Source organism: Ursus americanus, chromosome 32 (genome assembly GCF_024610735.1).
Source record: "Ursus americanus isolate L20-20 chromosome 32, mUrsAme1.1.p, whole genome shotgun sequence".
NCBI classification, from domain to species: Eukaryota; Metazoa; Chordata; class Mammalia; order Carnivora; family Ursidae; genus Ursus; species Ursus americanus.
Window position 1 is genome coordinate 4,639,269 of NC_142158.1, and position 20,469 is coordinate 4,659,737.

General features: G+C 46.1%; 1 long non-coding RNA gene across 6 annotated transcripts; it reads right to left on the minus strand.

Annotated features, from left to right (window-relative positions):
- Positions 1-445: 445 nt before the first annotated feature.
- Positions 446-18,795, minus strand: LOC123794272 (uncharacterized). Of its 6 annotated transcripts, XR_015722653.1 has the most exons (4): positions 17,084-18,761; positions 8,958-16,558; positions 8,254-8,329; positions 5,287-6,506 (listed from the first exon to the last, which is right to left on the minus strand). It is a non-coding gene; the product is annotated as an uncharacterized LOC123794272 (long non-coding RNA). The 6 variants fall into 6 exon arrangements; XR_015722652.1 differs by lacking the exon at positions 5,287-6,506 and adding an exon at positions 446-1,255 and having other exon boundaries at positions 8,254-16,558; positions 17,084-18,762; XR_015722654.1 differs by having other exon boundaries at positions 5,287-13,290; positions 16,471-16,558; positions 17,084-18,763.
- Positions 18,796-20,469: the final 1,674 nt, after the last annotated feature.

Consider the following 20,469-nt stretch of genomic DNA (forward strand, 5'->3'; position numbering starts at 1 on the left):
ACACAAGCAGGGGGAGTGGGAGAGGAAGAAGCAGGCTCCCAGCGGAGCAGGGAGCCTGATGTGGGGCTCGATCCCAGGACTCCGGGACCACGCCCTGAGCCAAAGGCAGACGCTTAATGACTGAGCCACCCAGGCGCCCCTAATTTTATATTTTTAAAAGAAATAGCTTGAACCTACCAAGACAGAAAACTGAGACAATAATGGCCTATCCCATTCGAAGAGGCACCTGCACCCCAATGTTCATAGCAGCAATGTCCACAATAGCCAAACTACGGAAAGAGCCCAGGTGTCCATCGACGAGTGGATGATTGGATAAAGAAGAGGTGGTGTGTGTGTGTGTGTGTGTGTGTGTGTGTGTGTGTGTGTGTGTGTATACCATGACATGGGTGGAACTAGAGGGGATTACGCTAAGCGAAATAAGTCAGTCAGAGAAAGACAAATACCGTATGATTTCAGGCATATGTGGAATTTAAGAAACAAAACAGATGAACATAGGGGAAGGGAAGGGAAAATAAAATAAAATAAAAATATAGAGGGAGGCAAACCATAAGAGACTCTTGACTCTAAGAAACAAACTGAGGGTTGCTGGAGGGATATAGGTGGGGGGCGGTAACTGGGTGATGGGCATTAAGGAGGGCACTTGCTGTAATGAGCGCTGGGTGTTATATGCAACTGATGAATCACTAAATTCTACCTCTGAAACTAAAAAATAAAAAAATAATGGCCTATCCCACCCTAGAAGGAAGGAAGGAAGAAGGAAAGAAGGAGGAAGGAAAGGAGGGAGGGAGGAAGGGAAAGAAAGAAAGAAAGAAAGAAAGAAAGAAAGAAAGAAAGAAAGAAAGGAAGGAAGGAAGGAAGGAAGGAAGGAAGGAAGGAAGGAAGGAAGGAAGGAAGGAAGGAAACCACCTTCTCTTTTGTGTTCAGAAGAGCTTTTGAAGCTCTCTACCACTTTCTCTTTAAGAGAGGTTTTGTTTACTGCAGCCTACAGATTACTGACCACTGAAGCCTGTCTTTTCTGTCCCCTTGTTTGGGCGAGTGGTCCTGCCATTCAAACGCTAGTTCGATTAGGAATCCTGAGAAGAAAAAAATCCTGGTGGGGCACCTGGGTGGTTCAGTCGGTTGGGTGTCTGCCTTCAGCTCGGGTCATGATCCCAGGGTCCTGGAATCGAGCCCTGCATCAGGCTCCCTGCTCAGAGAGGAACCTGCTTCTCCCTCTACCTCTGCCTGCTGCTCCCCCTGCTTGTTCTCTCTCTCTCTGTCAAAAGAAAGAAAGAAAGAAAGAAAGAAAGAAAGAAAGAAAGAAAGAAAGAAAGAAAGAAAGAAAGAAAGAAAGAAAGAAAGGAGTTAAAACAAAAAAACCTGGTTACATTAGAAAAGCATAGTGTAAAGTAAATACAGGCATAAATAAAATGTAAATAATTTTTAAAGGACTGGAGATATATCAACCAATCACAATACACGGATTTTATTTGGATCCTGATTTTCCAAGAAACTGTATATGAGCATAAAACAATCAGCACAAAGAAAGTTAATCTTTAACTCTGACGGGCTATTTAATGATATCATGAAGGAATCAATGTTGATATTTTGAAGTGTGATAATGATATCGTGGTTACATTTTTTAAAAAGAGAGCTGTTACTCTTGGAGATCGGAGTAAAATATTAATGAGGGAAATGACATAACATGAGACTGCCTCAAAACAATGGGGCTGACGGGGCTGGCAGTGGCTGAATCAAGACTGGTCATTCGTTTATAGGCCGCAGGCAGACAGTGGATACAGTGGAGCCTATTATAACATTGCCTCTCCTTTTTTTTTTTTTTTAAGATTTATTTATTTATTTGAGAGAGAGAGCATGAGCAGGAGGGGCCGAGGGAGAGAGAATCTCAGGCAAGTTCCACGCTGAGCAGGGAGCCCAACGCAGGGCTCTATCTCAGGACCCTGAGATCAGACCTTGAGCCGAAACCAAGAGTTAGAGGCTTAATGGACTGAGCCACCCAGGCGCCCCACATTGCCTCTCCTTTTAAATATGTTTGAAACCTTCCATAATAAAAAGGGTATTTTAATTTAAAATTTTAAGTGTTTTACAAACTTGTATTTGCTCCTGAGAGTGATGGTTTTTAATGGGATGCTTGAATTTTTCCATCCTTATTTTCCTTCTTCCTCAAAGAAGGTTTGGAGATGGTTTTTTCATGAAATGATTTTGGTAAGAGAAGATGAGAAAGTTCTAATCTGTTCCCCAAATGGAAGCATTGCTCTTGTAGAGAACAGAGCACTGGGAAGCAGTGGGGCCACAGGACGGCTTTCCCTGAGTCTGCATGGGGAAGCTGCAAAGACCTCACAGAGGAGGTCACAGCCACACTGGACAGGGAGGACGAATGGGGTTTACAGGCCAAAAAGCAGGCAGGAAGCACTCCAGGCAGAGGGCACCACTATATGCCAGAGCTTGGAGGTGGGAGAAAGACCACGGCAGGCATTAAGTAGAGAGAAAGAATCGGTGAACTGTGGAAGGCTGTATCATGCAAGCCTATCAGTCGGAATGCTGGTGGCGGCAAGTGAGACGTGTTCGGGTTTAAAAGGCTTCTGAACAAAACGTTCTGGGTTAATTTGGTGGCTTGATGCTATCATCAAGGACCCAGCTTCTTTCCATCCCTCTGTTCCCCTATCAGCAGTGTGTTGGAATTCATTCTCGTGGACTGTGGTCAGCTGCTGAAGCAGCAGATACCACATCTGTGACAACCGTGTTCGGAGCCAGAAAGTTTTTCCCAGGGGCGCCTGGGTGGCTCAGTGGTTAAGCGTCTGCCTTCGGCTCAGGGCGTGATCCCAGCGTTCTGGGATCGAGCCCCGCATCAGGCTCCTCCACTGGGAGCCTGCTTCTTCCTCTCCCACTCCCCCTGCTTGTGTTCCCTCTCTCGTTGGCTGTCTCTCTCTCTGTCAAATAAATAAATAAAATCTTAAAAAAAGAAAAAGAAAAAAAAGTTTTTCCCAGAAGTGTCCCAGCCAACTTTCCCTCCCTCCTCACGGGGCCCAGAGCCCTACTACCACATCAGTCATGGCAAGAGCGATGGAAGACGCTTTAGACCGATCATAGTAATACATGTATCTCTTTGGACTGTCAAGGGACCTCCTTCCCTGAATTTATGAGAGGGCAGCACTGAAACAATAAATAAAATTTGTAAAAGCTTTGCCATCAAGGAAGTAGGGATGACTGTTTTGTGAGCGCCGAGAGAGTCCTCTACAAAAAGCTTTCATGAGATCAGACAGGCTTTCTTAAAGGGATTTGCCTGACATGCCAAGAGGTTTGGATCTAATCCAACAAGTTCTGGAAAGCCTTTTTAAAATTGCGCCTGGGCATGATCAGATTTGCATAACGTTATAAAGAATGATATGAAGGGGAAGTGAGATGAAGAGGCAGGGGTGCCAGTAATACAGCTGTTTTCTACTTGCTGCTAATTCTAAATCATTTACATATCAGGAAACCAAAGCTGGCAGGTGGATAGATAACCTATGCTTGGATTGCAGACAGCACAAACGGTCCTTCTTGGAGTTCCTCCCCAGGAACGTCATTGCTCTTCACCCTTGGGTGAGCGAACCTAAGAACAAACAGCAGACTAGTGCCTGACTAGGCTCCACTGCTGGGGGAGGGGGGCGGGGAAGGGCGGTCCTAAAGGCCCAGTGGTCAAGGTGGGAGGGAGCTGATAATGTCTGAATCAAAGAAGGCTGACATAAGTGCTAAATTCTGCTGCTCTGCTTCTGGAACAGACCACATGTCCCATTCAAGGCACCAAAAGTGACAACCTGAGACTTCTAATTGCCTAATTTTAGGAATCATGCCATAAACTATACTCCCATCTATTACCCATTCACCCGAGGGGAGTGCCCAAGAGTCTTCTTTGCATCACTCAAGAACTTCATAATGACCTGTGCCCAGACTTGAAGGCCACAGTGATACAAAGTGACACAGCTCCTTCCCTGTACTGCCGGGGCCCCTCCACTGATCATAGAAATAGTCTGCCACCACTACTGGCAGACCGTCAGCTGAGGCTTGACATTCACATCATGTCTCTGGAAAAGAGCATTCAAACTTCTCTGCTGGAAGAGTTGCCTGTCCATTTGCCACCGTCCACAGCTAGGGCCAGCTTCAGAACATCAGTATAGCAACCTCCCGGAAGCATTCCTCCCATCTTGGCAGGGTGCCCACCTTGAGTGTGGCATGGCCATGTGCTCCGTGAAAACCCTGCACTGAGCCATGAGGGGTTGGAGAAGGAAATTTCTCTGCAGAGATCCATCCTGCCCACAATGGGATGGACCTTTCAAGCTATTGAACTTACTTCATAACATCATTTCCAAAACACTCTACCCATAGAATGAAATTATTCAAATTATGAAAGAATCTCTCACTTGATGAAATAATCACATGAACCCATTAAGTAGCATCTTCTCTTAATGTTATTATGGGGCATGTTTCCTGATCAGTAGATACTTAACAAAAGGAGGCATTGAAAGTTTCTGTAGTCCAAGCCACAGAACCAGAAAGTAAGAAAATTAAAAAAAAAAAAAAAGAAATCTGAAATTATAATGGTATAAGAAACTATATATCTGGATTTTCTTGGACAGGAAGCTAAAGTTCCAGGCTGGTTTCCAACCCTGGATGACCATCGAACTGAAGTTGGTTTCTGTGGGTTTCACAGCTGGAGGAGGATATGCAGCAAGGGAGACCCAGGCAGGATGGTAAGCAGGCAAGGGGGCTCGGTCTCCCTGTTGGTTCACTGGGTGTTCTTCATGAGATCCTTTCCTTTCCGTAGAAAGTGAGACAAAAACACATCCCATTCATGTGCCATTTTGTAGTTGAGGAGACTTTTCACTGTCATGGAAAATCCCAAGGAAAGTTGGTACTCAAGGTTTTTAAGGGCAAAATCCAAACAGTATGGAGTGTCAGGGGGATGCACCAGTTGCTCCCTGCCGTGCACCTGCTGCCCAGACCTTCGGTCTATCTCTGCATGGGGTTCCTTAGGCCAATGGAGAATGTGCCTCCAAGTTCCTCTGGTACCTCTTTCTTCAACCTTCTACTTCCCCCTCTTCACACCCTCCTTCCTTTCACCTTCTGTCAAATTTTCGCATCTCCCCACGTCCCCCCTGCCTCCCTCTTCTGCCAGGATGACCAAAACCCTGGCCTCCTCTTACGGTTTTGAAGTTATCCTAGCCACCAGGCTATTCTCTTCACCATCCAGTTTTGCCACGGGGAATGCAGATGCTCTGCTCTAGTCAGCCCCTGAGGATCTAGAGCTTGGTTCATTTTTTTTTTTTTAAGATTTTATTTATTTATTTGACAGAGACAGCCAGCGAGAGAGGGAACCCAAGCAGGTGGAGTGGGAGAGGAAGAAGCAGGCTCCTAGCAGAGAAGCCTGATGTGGGGCTCGATCCCAGAACGCTGGGATCACACCCTGAGCCGAAGGCAGATGCTTATCGACTGCGCCGAAGGCAGATGCTTATCGACTGCGCCACCCAGGTGCCCCTAGAGCTTGGTTCAAATCTTAACTGGTACCTCAACCATCTTCCAAAGGGGAAGATTCAGGCACTGAGCTCCTGCATTTATTAGGGCAGCCAAAGACCTTCAGGCATAAGGAAAAAGCTCAAGGCTGGTAGGATGGTTTCCTATATCAACCCTGGAGCACCCCCCATATTTTCCAGTAAGAGATGCAACGAACTTTATATAGGATTCCAAAGCTTGCAGGGTCAAGACTCTAGTGGTATAAGTTAAGGTGTCCCCAGTAATGGACACAGCTGGCCTTGTCTATGGGGTGCGCTTCCTCTGAAGCAGTCTATTGAGCAGGCTGAGAAACACCAGCAAGGGCGGCCTCAAATACATCAGGCCACCACTTGAACCAATTCTTCATATAAAAGTTGGTCAATCTTTCCTGAAATTTTAGTTGTCTAGATTGGAATCCTAAGCTAGCAGGCAAAATTCTAGATCCTAGTGACTGACTGGCACCTTCCCCCCACTTCGTAGCTAAATCCCGCCCAACACAGTTCTTGGGGATACAGGTACTAGATAATTCCCACGCTCATTTTTGTTCCTTTTGAGCTTTTCTATTTAGACAGAGACCAGAAACAAACACCATGTTCTCAGCTTCACCTGAGCGTGACAAGATCCTGGTACACAACAATTGTCCTGCTGCACAGAACTGGGACCTTTATTAGGGCTACCGGGAGAAAACTCCAGGAAAGCTGCTGAGGCAAGGCCTGTATCTCCAGGGCAACCTTTTGGACCAACAGGGCTCAGGTCTCCACCCTTGACTCAACCAACCGGTTGGTTAGGACTTCACCCAAAGAGTGGATTGTGTACCCAGGGGGTAGTTTCCTTAACCTGTGGGCTCACAGTTGTCAGCCTGCAGACTCCTGTCTCTTCTCGTTTCGAGTTCCTCTTGTGACCTGGGCCTGGAAGTGTAGGCGCGCCCTTCTGGAAGGGCATCTGCAGGCTTTCTACCACTCTGCCCTTCAGCTATGCTTTTTGAAAAAACATATTTATGAAGGTATAATTGAAATACAATAAACCGGACAGATGTAAAGTATGCACTTTGATAAGTTTTGTCAAATCTAAATGTCTGTGAAACCATCACCACAATCAATAAGTGACCATCCTAGAAGTTTTTATTCTCTTATGTGATTCCTTTCCTTCTGCCCTCCCTGCCCCCATCCCCAGGCAAACGCTGATCCTCTTACTGACACCGTAGATTAATTTGCGTTTTCTAGACTTTCATGAAGTGACGTCATAACGGATGTGCTCTACTTTATCTGGCTTCTTTCACTCCAGTTGTCCACTTTTAAGAGACACCATTCTGATGAAAGCCAGCTCAGCTTAGTGAATCCTACCAAGAGCTCATGCCATCTGCCTGTGCAGCGGCTAGGTGTCATGAACTCTGGTTAGGCTAGATAATTCTTCTACAAAGATGCCAAATCTACTTCCTGGTTAATGGCTCTCTCTTAAACACCAACAAGAATAACTTGCACTCTTACGTTTTTGCCAAAACATGTAACTGAACATTGTCCTTCCCCCCAGTTCTTACCAAAAACTCAGTTAAGTGAAACAAAGTCCACGTAGGAGTCCTTGGAGGGTACGCAGTACGTACACTTGTGTGGACTATGTAATTCCAGACGTTCGCAACACTCTCAAGTTTGATCACACTGTTTTAAACCTTTACAGAATTTCTTATGATGAACTGTGCTTTGTGATTATGCTCTCAGCTTGCAGGGACTCAAATAAGAATTGAGTATAATGCTGAAGAATTTATAGATGAAATGGTACGATGTCTGTAATTTGTTTTTAAAAATCTCCAGAGGGGCACCTGGATGGCTCAGTCGGTTAAGCCTCCAACTCTTGGTTTTGGCTCAGGTGTTGATTACATGGTCGTGAGATCGAGCCCCTCGTCAGGCTCCCCACTCAGTGGGAGTCTGCTTGAATACTCTTTCTCTCAAATAAATAAATACATCTTTTTTTTTTAATTATTTTTTTTAAATCCCAGAAAAAAACAAAAATGGGAGGAATAGATTGAGTATGGCCAAATTTTGGCAGTTGTTGAAGCTTTGTGATGAACATAGGAAGATTCTTTATACTCTTCTTACTACCTTTGTGTGTGCTTGAAAATTATCATCATAAGCAGAGTGGGGTTTTTTAAATATTTTCTTTAAATTTTTAAATAATCTCTACACCCAACATGAGACTCAAACCCACAACCCTGATATCAAGAGCCACATGCTCTACTGACTAAGCCAGCCGCCCCAAGCACGATGTTTTTTGAAGAGCTGTAAGGGTCTCTGTCATAGGGATATTGTTTAAGATTTTGTTGACTTATCACTACAGTATAATTTTGAAACTATGGAGGAATTTAGGGCTTAAATAAAATAATATTTGTCTTAGTCCAATGCCTAGTAGAGAGTAATCACCTAGCAACAGTTGTTTATTGTAAAATGGTTTTATCAGAATTGATTTGTAGGTATTAGTACACTGACCTACCTGGAATTTGGAAGTTTCCTTTGATATTTGGACAGAGAACAAAGGAAAAAAAATATCTTCCTTCTGTGAGGTTAGTTTAGGAACATATTGGATATAGGAAGTTTCTGAAAGAAATTTTAAGACTTCCAGAGTCTCAATCCAGAATGTAAAAATTTAGTATGAAACAGGAAAAGAATAATACACCATGACCAACCAAGAATGCAAAGATAGCTTAATATTTTAAAATATATTCCAACTCACCACATTTATAGGCCAGAGGAATTAAACCATATGATCATTTTTATTATTGACGCTTGATGAAACTGAACAATCAAGTCTGTATAGATATAAAAAAAAGAAAGATTAGAACCTAGACATGGAAAGAGCCTTATTCTAAAGAATGTCTATTGCAAATCAACCATCAACATAATACTTACTATTCCTATAATACCAAGAATTAGCCCAGTTTCCTACTATAACCACTATTAGTAACTATTATTTATATTTCCTAGACTGTTGTATCTAGTATAATAAGATAATATAAAATTAAAGAACTTAAATATACATTGGAAAAGCAGAAGAGATTAATGTATTCTTATTTGCAGACTCGATTATCTTCCTTAAAAATTGGGGAGTAAACTGAAAAACCATTAAGTTCAGAAATGTGGATAATTGCAAAATAATATATAAAAGTAATAGATTTGCCATTTACCAACAGCAGCCTGTTGGAAGTATCATTCAAAAAATTCTCATTTACAATATCAATATATAAAATACTTGAAACCTACTGAAAAGAAACATTCCCATCCATGGGAAGATTACAAATGTTTTTGAAGAACCATAAACATTAATGCAAATACCCCACGCACTGGAATGTGAATCCTCAATATTGTACATCGATTTCCCCCAAGGTATCTATGAATACAAGGTCGTTATGATGAGGGACAGAAGCAGAAAATGTTTACCCTTGGACTGCGAGGCTGACCCTAAGGCCCACATAGTTTCCAGTTAGGATCAAATACGTGCTGGTCACTACATTCTTGAAGGTCTCATGACTGTCTGTGTGTCTCTCCAGTAGTTAATATTGAACTGAATGATAAGCACCAGAGGAATCTTACAAAAGTCATTTAGGAGTAGAAATTCAAAGAAATTCAAAGAAACTTTTGTAATCTGATACTCCCCACATGCCCCCCTCCTTTTGATTACTAAGCACGTATCCACCAGCCTCACACGGCAATCAGTGCAGCTCTTTCAGCCCATGGGTCCTGTCTCCATGCTACTTAAATAAACCAAGTTGCACCGTAAACATCTCAATAATTCTTTCTTGACTGTTGTGCTCAACGACCCTGCATCAATTACAATAATAATAAGACTTTTAATATAATAAATAATAAATTTTCAAGAAATGTTTGAAAAATAAGAATAAAGAACGGGTGTCAGACCTACTAGATGTTAAAGTATGTTAAAAAGTCCCAGTAGTTTGGGGCGCCTGGGTGGCTCAGTCGTTAAGCATCTGCCTTCAGCTCCGGTCATGATCCCAGGGTCCTGGGATCTGGCCCCGCATTGGGCTCCCTGCTCAGTGGGAACCCTGCTTCGCCCTTCCCACTCCCCCTGCTTGTGTTCCCTCTCTCGCTGTCTCTCTGTCACATAAATAAAATCTTAAAAAAAAAGTCTCAGTAGTTAAAATGAAGTGTTGCTGGTGCAAGAATGACTTTGTCAGGGGCGCCTGGGTGGCTCAGTCACTAAGCGTCTGCCTTCAGCTCAGGGTGTGATCCCAGAGTCCTGGGATCGAGCCCCACATCAGGCTCTTCCGCTGGGAGCCTGCTTCTTCCTCTCCCACTCCCCCTGCCTGTGTTCCCTCTCTCGCTGGCTAGCTCTCTCTCTCTCTCTGTAGAGTAAATAAATAAATAAATCTTTAAAAAAAAAAAAAGACTTTGTCAGTGAAATAAAATGCAAAGCCCCCAAAGAAACCTAAGTGTGTATAAATCGATATATGGTAAGACATGCATTTCAGGCCAGTGGGGAAAGAATGGTATTGGTTCTAATCATTTGAAATACAATAATAATTAGAATTGTCTCTCAACATGCAAAGTCAATTCCATATGAATATAAATGTGGAAACATTTTAATGTGGAAAATGAAAGCGTGGGATTGAATTACGGAGGAAGTCAACTTTTCTATATGCTTCTGTCAGCGAGTCCTCTGGCTCAACTATGGACCCAACAGTTATTTCTTATCATACTTTCTTGAGGCATTGACAATGACCCTCTGGTAAGCACCAGATTAAAAAAAACCCTGATTGCAGTGGAACGCCTAGAAGACCACACCCCACAGGTCCCCTTCCCTGCCCTTGATCGTGGGCTGAGCACACACCAACCCCACCCATGATCATGCACCCTCTGCCTTCTCTCCTGTACATACCCGCCCCCCCAACCTCCCCCTACAAGACTCTGGATGTCCATCCTGCCGGTGGAGAAGTCGGTTGTTAAGGTGTGACCCTGCCACCTCACTGGCTGCGGGCACCCAAAATAAATGTCTCCTTTCCTCTTCTCCAAACCCTTGAGCTTCTGAGTTATTGGCTTCTTTTGCAATGACTTTATCTGAGTTTATTCAGCAACATTGTTGGCAAACCCAGCCAAGAGCTATGCTTTTGCTTTCACCTGCTCCCTCGGGATTCTGGGGGCAAGGAGGGGCAGTTGGCCATGACATGTGCCGCGGCATACTCCTCCATTTCCTGAGTTAGCAGCTGTGATAAAGTGTTCCATGACACCTCCCCTTTAATTTTGCTCCACTCCTAAGAGAAAGCAAAGAGTACATAACCTGTGACAGATCTTCCATGTTTGTATCAACATATTCCTCAACCTCTCTCATCTTCCGGAGCACCAACTCCTTTACAGGACCCTGGGCATCCACATTTCGATTCCTGCAATAACTAAGAGATTCAATCCTATGATTCCATTGTAAAAAGAGACTATACTTGGCTGATTTCTTTCCTAATGCACTTGCCAAATATTTAAGTTCCTTAAATATTTAATTCCTTAAAACTCCTATGATAGGCTCCTCAAGACAAGTCAATATTTCTCAACTCTCTTTTATTTTACATTATGTGTCCCTGTTGTACAATAAAGATTGCTCTTTGTCCCTGGTTCCTGGGAAGGGGACTCCACATCCGTGGCATTTCCTGAATAACAGGAGTATCTTTGTAATTCATGAGCCCCGAGGTTACACCTGAATTTATGCTAATGAGATGGCAGGATGAGGGGCTGGTCGCCAGAAAAACCAACCATGTGATTTAAGGTTGGAGCTTTGAATCAGGCCAACCTCCTAGCAGGGGAGGGTGGCTGGAAATTGAGTTCAATCATATGGCCAAGATTCAATCAATTATGCCTACATAATGAAATGAAGTTTGGTAGAGTTTCCAGGTTGGTGAGTACATCCATGTGCCTGGAAGGTGAGGCACCCTGATTCTATGGTGAGAGGATGAGGAAGCTCTGTGCTTGTGACCCTCCTAGATTTCACCCTATGTGTCTTTTCATTTGACTGGTACTCTTACCCAAGATGCAGTAAGAAGTCATTCAAATCAGAAGGCTAAAAGCTATCAGAAGGGAAGAAGGGGAGGGACAAAAGCAGGGAAGGAACGTGTTTTGCTTTGCAGAATTACAGTTTCAGCCAATGAGACACCCAGCTAGGTATTTCACCTGATAACCCTTGCTAGGTGTCTCACCTGGTAGCCTCTTACTGAGGACCTGCACAGAGCCCCCCTGAGTTGTCCTGAAGATGCCTTTAGCTCATTATAATACTAAGATCTTCTCCTATGGGTGGAATTTTTCGCCATTTTTTGAACTATGATGTATGTGCTAGCATGCCGACAGGCTAGGCATGTGCAATTGAACCGAAGTGTGTAAATTATTAGAGTACGAATGAGTTCCTTAATGTTGTGGGGGCAGGCCTCCTCGAGATGGGCTACTTTGGCATGAACATTAGTTTGAGTTAAAAGCAATCAAAACCCAGCCAATGCAAGCTCTTTATCTTCCCCATAAAGGCCTGCTTGATATTCCTTAGCCTGACTTTTCATCAAAAAGAGCTATTAACAGAGATTCCTCTTTACCTTAGAAACTTATCTACATAATAGGGCAACCTTATTTTTTCAAAGATCTTCTTTTCACCTTCCTGCTAATGGCCTTCCTCCTCTTTGTATCCTCAGACACCACTCCCCTCCTTAGTTCATGTAAGCTTCATGTTGTCTCATGTCTTTGGAATTTCCATTTCTGTGTGGAATTCCCACAGGTACACCCACTAAATTTGACTTTCCTGTTAATCAGTCTCATGTCAATTTGAATCTTAGTCTAGCTAGAATCTTGGAAGGGCAGAGGAAATTCTTCCTCCCCAACAACGTATATGCAAGCTCCCTGCCCCCTAATATGCCGAATAAAAGCTTCCTATACCAACCCTACAAGGATAGAGTGCTTTGAGAACTATCTCTCAGTCTCCTTACTTGTAACAAGTAATAAAAAGTTCTTTTCTTTCTTTCTTTTTTTTTTAAAGATTTTATCTATATTTGTCAGAAAGAGAGAGAGAGAGCACACAAGCAGGGGGAGTGGGAGAGGGAAAAGCAGGCTTCCCTGCTGAGCAAGGAGCCCAACACAGACGCCATCCCAGAACCCTGGGTCATGACCTGAGCTGCATGCAGACGCTTAACCAACTGAGCCATCCAGGGATCCAAAAGTTCTTTGCTTTCAACACTTTCTTGGGTTGTGTTCAATTTAATGCACCCCAAGTGCTGAACCCCTTGAGTTCAGTTATAGTCTTTACTTGCATCCTTTATAATAAACTCTTGATTCTGAGTATGCCGTTTTCCTGAGTTCCGTGAGTCATTCTAGCAAATTATCAAACACTTTTGCTCAGGCAAAAGGCTAAGAATCTGAGCTTGGCTCAGTCAGAATGCCATGGAGTTAGGGTGACAGAGCTGGAGACTTAAGAGGTCTCAAACTGCAGTATCCCTTCAAGACATTTATCGAATTTTGAAGGCACGTAAGGCTGCGGGCAGAAACCTCTGAAATGAATAATGATTTCCACCGTCTTTCATAGTTCTGAACACTCCGGATTCGAGTCAGGACCCTGCAGGGGAAGGACTGCAGTGAACTGACCAGCTCTCAGCTCAGTCTCGAGAACTATACCCTAGGAACAAGAACAAACAAAAGGTGGGCTACAGCCTTAACCACTAACTAAATAAATACCCGCAGTTCAGCCTTAGCACGGCGAGGTCGCCAACTGGATAAGGTGGTCAGCTTCCACCGTCTGCCGAGCAGAAAAAAGGTGAACACTCTGTGTTAGAAGACATCATCGTCTGGACAAGCCCCAGCTTTTATAAACAATGTTTAGTATCAAATCAAAATCAGTAGACGAAAGACACTTCTGTAAAAACGAAAGAGACACTTCCACGAAAATGAAAACCAAGAGAAAAAGAGGCAATAAAAATAGACAAAGAAGAGATCCTGATACTGCTTTAACAAGCAAGGGCTTTAAAAGAACTATGGTTAATAGGTTCACAGAAAGAGAGGAAAAGATACAGAAGCTACATTAAAATGGAAACCTTCACCACAAAACTGAAATCTATAAAATAATCAAATGGAAATTCTGGAATAAAAAATTACAACTGATATTAAGAACTCAAAAAATGGGTTAACAATGGGTTAGAAATAGCAGAAAAAGTGCTTGGTGAACTAGAAGACAGACTAGTTTCCAAACAGAAACAGAGAGAGAGAAAAGAATGAAAAACCCAAGAAATATTTGTTAGGAGACAAAGATTAGAATTTTTAAAAATTTCTAATGATTTATTAAAGATCAAGGAAATACAGAAAGAAAATATTCAGTGAGCAAGAAATAAAGGATATGCATCAAAAATATTCGGGTTTTATTTTTCTGAGGAAGCCTCTCTTCTGTTTCCATGCCCTTCTCTTTGTAAAAAATAAAACAAAATAAAAATTCCAAACCTGGAGGCATTTCAGGAAAAACCTGCCAAGGAAAATGCTTAGAATTCAATGCAGAGGAGCACAACGCAAAGAAGAGAAGGCCATAAAATGTGTCAATGACTTGAGAATTACGTTGTTTATCAATTTTGGTTACAAAACGTACACCAAATGTCACATTCCTTATTTTTTCTCGATTAAATGGAATCTACTGTGCCCCAACCTGCCACGCTGGGAAGAAATTCAACCCTAGTCTTTAGGGGGGCTCTGTCCTCCCTCTACAAGTTTACAAAATATCAGGGGCTTATGCTGTGCCAGAAAAATAGAGGGGCGCCTGGGTAGCGCAGTCGTTAAAGCGTCTGCCTTCGGCTCAGGGCGTGATCCTGGCATTCCTGGATCAAGCCCCACATCAGGCTCCTCCACTGGGAGCCTGTTTCTTCCTCTCCCACTCCCCCTGCTTGTGTTCCCTCTCTCGCTGGCTGTCTCTCTGTCACATAAATAAATAAAATCTTAAAGAAAGAAAGAAGGAAAGAAAGAAAGAAAGAAAGAAAGAAAGAAAGAAAGAAAGAAAGAAAGAAAGAAAGAAAAAGGAAGGAAGGAAGGAAGGAAGGAAGGAAGGAAGGAAGGAAGGAAGGAAGGAAGAAAAATGGAAAGCAAGGCCAGGCCCTTAGTAGTAGCTTTCTTAGCTCAGGCTGCTATATTGAAATACTACTGACTGGGTGACTTAGACAACAGACATTTCCTTCACGGTTCTGGAGGCTGGAAGTCCAAGAGGGAGGTGCTGGCAGGTTCAGTGTCCAGTGAGTACTCTCTTCCTAGTTTGCAGATGGCTGTCTTACTGTATCCTGACATGGGTGGAGGGGGAACGGACGATGACAAGATGATGACAAGACTCTGGTCTCTTCCTCTTCTTATAAGGGCATGAATTCTATCAGGGGGGCTCCAACTTCATGACCTCATCCAAACCAAATTATCTCCCAAAGGCCCCAATTCCAAATACCATCACACTGGGGGTGAGGGCTTCAACATAGGAATTTTCAGGTGGCACACAAGCAGTCCATTGTGGCAGCCACTGTATCTGTCACTCCCCCTGCTTTCAGAGGCTGTTGTCAAGCCCTGCAGTCCTGGCCCTCCCAGATGTCCATGTCACTGACAGCACGGTCTCCCTGAGGGACCCTGGCCTAGGTGCTCCTCCTGGGAGAAACTGTGCCCAGCCTCTCCAAGCATTCTCCAGCGATCCCTCAGCCTAGGAATGCTCTGGGCAAAATTAGGGGCCTGGGTGTCCACTCTTCATAGGGAGAAAGCCTCAATCTCCAGATCCCAGAGAATCTCAGCCCCTGCTCAGCACTCACCCCAGCCCACTTCTGTCTCTGTCAGCCTAGGTGTTAGCACGTCATCCAGACGCTAACAACCCCCCCCCACTCCATTCCCAAAAAGAAGCTCAGAATTGAGAACAAAAGCTTCATAACTTGCTCAGTGAGGAAAATGTGCATAGAGCAACAAGCATAAAGTAAAAAATAATTCCGCAATAAATTATCCTGCCACGAGCCTGGCAGCTTAGATAAATTCTAATGGAATGGAGAGCTAGTAAATACTGAAGTCACAGTTTGGCAAAGTGAGTGAAGGAGGTGAATTCTTACAGAGCCAAGGAGCTGCTCCTCACGGGCATGAAGGCTCTGGTCTCAGTAAAGATTCAACTTTTCCAGTGACCTATTGCTGAGAAATAACCATGGCAAACCTAGTGGCTCAGAACAACCACCGCTGCCTCGTATCTCATGATTTTGTCTGTCCATTTGGCAATTTTTCTGCTCTCTCTCTCTTTTTTAATGTAAGAGTTACAGTTCATTTATTATTTTTAAGTAAGCCCTACACCTGACAGGGGGTTTGAACTCACGACGCCAAGATCAAGAGTCACGTGCTCTACTGACTGAGCCAGTCAGGCGCCCCCTTCTACTCTTGATGTTGACTGAAATCACTCGGCACCATCAGAGGCAGATGGGTTGGTCTAGAGTGTTCAAGACATCCCCTCACGTTTCTGTCTCCTTGGTGGGGACAGCTGGACTCCACCGCGATCCACAGCAGTGCTGCACGTGGCTGTTTGGACATGCAGTCTTGGCGCATCTGGACTCCTTGCATGGCAGGCCAGGGTTCCCAGAGTGTTCCAAGAGACAGCAAGTGGAAGTTGCCTAGGTCTGGAAACTGGCTCAACACCACTTTACCGATTTTTGTTGATCAAAAAGCCATAGAACCCACCCAGATTCAAGGGAAACGCCCCTCTTAATGGGACAAGGGGCAAAGGATCTGTGGCCATCTTTAATCTCCTGCCCTGAGTAGAAGTAGCCCCCTCCCTCTGGGGGATTCCAGATGAGCTGAGCCCTGCTTCAGCAACAGCACCTATGAAACTTGATGGCTCTGGAGAAAACACCAAGAAGACCACTGTCTGCCCAGCAGCTGTGAATGGCACACAGGCCTTACTGCTGGATTTACAAATGTTCACGCTCGCACTCACCAGACCAGCCGTACTTGATGAAGGAGGCCGCGAACTGGGAGCTCTCAAGAACACAAAGCCATCTAGTTCATTTCAGTTTTTGCAGGAGCTGAAAAATGCATGAGATCAATTCAGGAAGCGACTGAAAGGGTGAGCAAAAAGAAAAGTCCTTCCTGATTTAAATTCCGCTCCACCACCCTCCTCTTAAGGAGACAAGAGCAAAGATCCTATGAGCGGGGCACCGAGGACGGTGAGCGTTGAGATGACAAAAGACCACTCCCACTTCCCTCACTCCACTCTGCAGATTCATTTCTAATACTTACATCTTTTTAAAAAACGATTTACATAAACATAATAAACATGCAGAAAAGCACACAGTCGTAAGTGTGTAGCACGACGAACTTCCACACACTGAGCACGTCCTACAACCCTCGCCGAGATTAAGGAATAGAACATTCCCAAGATGCCAGGGGCCTCCCTCCTGTCCCCTTTTAGTCACTACCCTCCCCAAAGTGTTACCACTCTCCTGACTTCTCCAGTCTTGCCTGGACTTGAACTTTATATAAATGGAATCTGACAATACGGGCCCTTCTGTGGCCACCTCCTTTCACTGACTTTATGTCTGCAGATTCACCTGTGTTGTCACAAGGAGCTGTGAGATCATTCATCGCTGAGAAGCATCCGCTGCACGAAGCTGCCACAATTTTTCTTTCATCTTCCCATTCCCTTGTGGAAGGATACTTGGGCTGTTTCCGGCTTAGGCTGCCGCACGCTCCCTAGCAGGCATAGCTCTGTCGGAAGCAGCTCGGCTCCTCCTACCTCTCGCAGAGGCGCAGGGCACCAGTCTGAGGCATTTGAGACCTGGCCCAGCTGGCAGCACCACACAGGGCTTCCTTCCCAAGGGCTCCCGCCTGCCAGGGCTCGAAGCAGCAAGACAGAGGCCTCCCTCCTGCCCCACAAACCTTTCTGGCACTTCTACACCTTCCCAGGGCTTAGCCCAAGGACCCCTTCCTCTAGGACCCACAAGTGTCCCCAGCCTCATCACGTCCCCTCTGCCCCTCCAGTCCAAGGGGGGCATGTTGCTCTTAGCGTCCCCTTCTCCTAAGTCCTGGGCTTCTGCGTGAACCCTTTCATCTCCCTCCAAGGTCTAGTATTTACAACTCGGGAGCCACAGAAGGATCCGCAGGACTTTCCTCCTGCCTTGTTTCCATTCAGATCCCTCCTCCCGTCTCTTACCTGCAACATGGGCAGCACTATGGGGAACATGGTACATTTCCTGGGAGAGCGTGGCATTTTCTCAGCTTTCTCCAGGGAACGACAAGCCCCGTGACCCTGAAATTCCCTCCGACTTACTTGACTGCTTCTGACAGTACAACCCCTAGTGTGTTGACCCAGGCAGGGGAGCTTGCGGGGCTTCGCGAGGAGCCAGAGAACGCTGGAATTTGTGCAGTTAGAGCTGGAAAGGTTGCCCTTGTCTTGCCCCACTCAGCCTCTCTGCCAGGCCTCACCCCACTCTCCGCCCCAGTCCTTCTCCTGCATACCTGAGGCCCAGGTAGCCAGCTCCCTTCCTCGAATGTGGCCCCAGGCTCCTCGTCCAGCAGTGTCCTCCCTGAGCGCTCCTTGCCCTGGGCGTCCCCCCAGCCCCACGCGTGGCCTCTAGACACAGGGCAAGGGCAGAAAGGGAGCGCTGCTGGCGGCCGGGGCTCTCCGTCCTGGCGGGGATGCCTGCCTGAGAGCAGTGGACACCACCTGGCCCACCTCCTCGCCCCTCTCCTCCCTCTGCCTGGGCCTCGGAAGCTTCGGGACATCCTCAGGACCTTGGTACCGGTGCGGTGGACAAAGCAGCCCTCGGGGAGCGAGGACACAGCGCTCCCGGTTCTCTGGGCGCGCCGGGCGCCTGCGGTGGACGGAACTGCGCCGTAACGGCTCCCTCCCAAGCACGGCGGCACCGGAGCCGCGGCACCGGGGACAACGGGGCAGGGCTCAACGCGTGCTGTACGAAACGAAATGGGGGTGCACCCACACAGTACTTCCTTCCCGAGGGCTCCGCGGAGCCCCACCGCCGCAAGACGTGGCGAGGGCGCCCCCTGGTGGGCCTTCCGGCAGCTCTCCGCCCCTCGGGCGGGCCTGGAAGACTCGTTTGCTGCAGGGCCAAGTTATGACTCTTGGCATCCTCTGTCCTCCAATGACACTCAGTTCCAGGAAGAACTAGCTTCTGGGACAAACCTGCACGGGTGCCCAGTCTGGCCGCGCAGGTAGCCCAGTGTGTCTGGTGCTCGGGAAGCCAGCCCAGGTGGGCTCCTCAGCCCCCCTGGGCCTGCGTGCGGTCAGCTAGTGGCAAGGGGGGCCAGGGCCTCGGGGTGGGGCAGAGGCTGCTCCTCACTGCCCCTGAATTCATAGCCAAGAGGGGACTCGAGCCGAGCCGGGTTCTGTTTATATTGCAAACGAGGCTGACGCGGTTCTATGTTTAGATCCCCTTCTGTGCCCCGGACAAAACTGGTGCAGCAGGAGAAGGGAAACAAACTGGGGCCATGCATGAGCCCCGCCTCCATCTGGAAGCAACTGGAAATCCCCTGCTCACCCAGACCAGGGCAGATCTGGAATACCGGATGATTTACTCACTGGGTCCCAAGGACACGGCTTCATAATGCGCCTAGTGCATCCCGCTATCATATACACCATGACATACGACACCTCTGGTTGACCATCCAGGGACCATCTCCAGCTTCCAGTGTTTGCTCTCATAGACTCCTGCCGCTGGATCCAGCCTAGCTGGAGACCCCTAATAAAATGTTGGCATGGAACCCCAAGCAGAACCCTTCCTCCTGTCCTAAAGCTGCCATCCCAGGGCTCCTTTCATGCATCCTCGAGTTGGGTGGGGGACAGCACCACCTCCCTCACCCCCATCTCAGGTGACTGCTATAGAGCCTCCTACCTGATCCAGCCTTGAGAAAGTTAGCAGAATACACTTGGAGGAACTTGTTAGAGTAGCCCCCTACCATGCAGCATAAACGTACAATTAAGGCTTGTATAAAAGACAGGACACGCGAGTGAAACAAAACAGAAAGCCCAGAGGCTTCCGTCGTAGAGCAATGATGGATAAAATATTGGAGAAAATAAAAAATCCATGTTCAATAAGAATATCCCCATAGATATTCTCAGAGATCGAATATAAATGCAAAAAATGAATAGGGCTGAAGCTGTGGCCTGTTGGGCTCTGAGTCTAGGAAAAGTCAAGGGCAGCTAGGAATTAAGGACTGTCAAGCGATGAGGAAGAATTCAATCGCCCACTTGACGTGGGGGACCAGAGTCCACGTTCACTGATGAAAATTCCGGGAACCGTGACTGGCCTCTCCCCACCCTCTTCAAGAAACTAGATGGATTGGGAGGTCTCTGGATACCCAGATGAGTCTGCACGAGGACCCAAGGCAGCCTCCTCTTGCCCTGAGTCATGCCCAGGGTCATACCAGGGCAGGAGCCCTAGCTGCCTGTAAGACGTCACTCTGGACAGGCCCCAGCGCCCCAGGGAGGGCAACCACTCAGTCACTGGACAGGAAGGATTGAGGAATAGAGAAGGGAGACAGAGAGAAGAAAACAGGAAATGAACCTGGAGGCTGAGTTCCAAACTACACAAAAACCCACGCTGAGAAAGGCAGCCGGCAGCACCAACAGTCTACCAAGTGAGGTGAAAAGAGCAACCGGAAGGAGAAAGAGACTTCAGTGTCCTCAAGAGCTGACTGAACATATAATGTTCATTAAAAAAACACAAGCAATTAAAGGGGCGCCTGGGTGGCACAGCGGTTGAGCATCTGCCTTCGGCTCGGGGCGTGATCCCGGCGTTCTGGGATCGAGCCCCACATCAGGCTCCTCTGCTATGAGCCTGCTTCTTCCTCTCCCACTCCCCCTGCTTGTGTTCCCTCTTTCGCTGACTGTCTCTATCTCTGTCAAATAAATAATAAAATAAAATCTTTAAAAAAAAAACACAAGCAATTATGAAATAAAACCCAGCAGAGAGGTGCC